We start from the raw sequence: 3,498 nt of genomic DNA on the forward strand, positions 1-3,498 counted from the left end.
CGTCAGTTCCACATAACAAGGCATCTCATGCCAGGCCATAAGGCAACTTTAGTCAAGCTATAATCTAGGCGATGGACCGTGGAAACAGAAACAAACTCATAAAAGGTCATAAGGCCATTCAGACGTCGGTCCAACATACAAGACATCTCATGCCAGGCCACAAGGCAACTTCAGCTAGACCATAATTCGAGCATTGGACCATAGAAATAGAGACAAACTAAGGCCATAAGGAAGCTTCAACCAGGCCATAATTCGGGCATTAGACTGTGGAAATAAAAACAAACTAAAGCTATAAGGCAATCGCCAGGCCATCTGGGCATTAGACCCATAAACAAAGGTCATAAGGTAATCGCTAGACCATCCAGGTGTTAGACCTACAAACAAGGGCAATAAAGCAATCACCAGGCCATTCGGATGTTAGTCCTACTAAAACAATGCCATAAATTGGAAATCCATCAAGCCGACCAACCGGATGTTATTCTCATTTCATAAGTTTCTAAGGCATTTGATGCCAATCCGCAAGGTGGGAATACGTTAGGCCGACTAACTGGATATTAGTCCCATTTTGCGAGAAGTTTTTAAGGCATTTCACGTCAGGCCACAAGGTGGAAATACGTTAGGCTGACTGACTGGGTGTTAGTCCCGCTTCAGAGAAGTTCCTAAAGCATTTCATGCTAGGCCACAAGGCAGAAATATGCCAGGCCGACCGACCGGGTGTTAGCCCTACTTCACAATAAATTTCTAAGGCATTTGATGCCAGGCTGCAAGGCATATATATGTCAGGGCCAACCAACCGGGTGTTAGTCTCATTTTACGAGAAGTTTTTAAGGTATTAGATGCTAGGCCACAGGGTGGATATACGCCAGACCGACTAACCGGGTGTCATTCCCGCTTCACAAGAAGATTCTAAGGCATTTGATGTCCAGGCCACAAGGTGGGTATGAGTCAGGCTACGCTACCGAGAGCATTGGTCCCTTCTCACAGAAAGTCTCCCAGGCATGTTTTACTACTCTTACAATCACTCTCGGGAATCAAAAACTTTTTGAGAAGGAAGAGGGCCCATTATAGGCAGGCAAGACTTTTTGGCGATCGGCGAAGGCGGGATAGATTGCTGAGCGAGCAAGTGAATTCCGCAAGGAGAAAAATGATCAGAAACTCGTCAGAGCTAGTTAGAGGCAAGAAAATACCCGGAAACTCGCCAGGGTTGGAAAATACACGGAAGCCCGTCAAGGTTGAAAAAGGCCAAAGAGCTTGCAAGCGCTAGAAAATGCTCGGAAGCTCGTCAGGATTAGAAAATGCACGGAAGCCCATCAGGGCTGGAAAAGGCTAAGGAGCTCGCAAGGGCTAGAAAATGCCCGAAAGCTCATTAGGACTGGAAAATGCACGGAAGCCCGTCAGGGCTAGAAAATGCCAAGGAGCTTGCAAGAGTTAGAGAATACCCGGAAGCTCGTAAGGGTTAGAGAATGCTCGGAAGCTCGATAGGGCTGAAAAATACTCGTCAGGACTAGAGAATGTCCGGAAGCTCGATAGGACTTAAAAAAACTCGAAAACTCATCAAGGCATCGCTATATCACTCAGATCAACTCTAGCCAAAGCGTTGGATAAGATCTTGGACCTAACTGATCGGTACGTTAAGTAAGAAGAAAGCAAGGATATCGTATGCCCAACCTAGATAGGAGCCTCACGATTCCACTTGGGACAATCAATACGATGTACACTCTAGGACTGTAATACATTTTGCGGCCAGAGCACTAGGGAAGGAAAAGCGATGAAAGTATGAAAGGTCAACCTGAACAAGCCACGTGCCCCAGATCACGAAGACAACTGTCACCTTCGAATCTAAAGAATCGAAGATTAGCGGAGGACCTCTGATATTATATAACAATTGCTCAAAGTAAGTAGTGAGTCACATGGTAAGGATCTGATAAACTAATATGCGGTTTCACCCGTAGAAAGAAAAGTCCAGACGACTATGGTGCCCAGAACCGAGAGAAAAAAAGACCCGATTGCTTTAGGTTGACCTTAAATCAATTCAGTTCGTCAGGACTTGCCCTCTCAACTTTAGGATGAGACTCCATAAGGAAGTTACCGTTAACAGCTAAAATCCAACAAATCCCCTTCACGTCTACGATCATGTGATTTCCAACCAAATAGCCGATAAATATCCCTTACCAATAAGTCGGCCATATCATTACCAGATTTCTAGAGAATACTATAATTAACTCACTTTCTTATAATATAAAAGCTAAATACCACAAAAATAAAGATATGCAATTCCTTTACACAATTACTCTCTAGTTCTATATGCGCCATGTTCTCCAGTTTACTGACTTGAGTATCAGAGTGACTACCGTGGGACCCACCACCTCACGTTCTCTTTCTTGCAGATTTAGCCAATTACAATACAACTCTATTTTCTGACCGCATCACTATACATTTTTACTCATTTTCAATTCAGAATCTATAGTTTAATTTATATTAAATTAATATTTTATTATTTAATTATCATGTCAACATTTTTTCATAACTAAATTATCATTATTTATTAATAGTATGATATAATAAATATCATATTGATATAAATTAAATTATAGATTTTAAAATAAAAATTTAATAAAATGGAGGTAGATTTTTATATTTTTCAATATAATAATATGCATATTATGTCGACTATTTTATTAAATAAAATCTATATATGACTTTCATTCAATAAATCCTTTAGTATAATCAATTAGTCTATCTTAAAGAGATAAATTCTTAAAATAAAACTTTTTAAGAGATTGAGACGAAGAAAGTTATATTTATGTTCAATATCTCAACAAATTAATTTTCTTTTATAATCAATGTGTAGTTATTTTTGCTGCACAGTGTAATAAATAAAAAAAAATTTATATTCATTTTATTTTATTTTATAGACAATCACAATTAAAAAATTATATATTTTTTTTCACTAACTTAATTCAAGAAATTCTTATTGAATAAAGAATAGTGGCAGAAGCTATTTATACATAACTTGCCCTTTTTTATTTTTCTATTTAAAAATAATTTATTTATTTTAAATATTAATTAAATTCTTAGTGAAAATAAAAAATATTAACGTTTTTTAATTAATTTAATCTTTAATTGGATTAAAAATACTTATTAAAAGTGATTATAATATATTAAATTATAATTTTAAATAGAAAACTAATTTAATTATCTAATCATTGAAATTATAAATTTTTAAATATTATTCAAATTAAATTCTATGAAAATATTTTAAATTTAAATTACAAATTAATCAATTTATTAAGCATAATAATTACTAAAAATGAATTTCATATTTCTTTTAGTTATTTTTTCTTTAAGTAAAAAATAAATCAATTTTTTTCAATGACGGTAACCGTGCCAAAAAAGCTTGACTTTTCTAATTTTAGCCAAAATTCGTTTTAAATAATAATACAAAACTTAATTAAGTAGAGTTTGACTACAAGTAGTCATTTAAGAATTTTAAAAGTA

Source organism: Manihot esculenta, chromosome 2 (assembly GCF_001659605.2).
Source record: "Manihot esculenta cultivar AM560-2 chromosome 2, M.esculenta_v8, whole genome shotgun sequence".
Taxonomy (NCBI): Eukaryota; Viridiplantae; Streptophyta; class Magnoliopsida; order Malpighiales; family Euphorbiaceae; genus Manihot; species Manihot esculenta.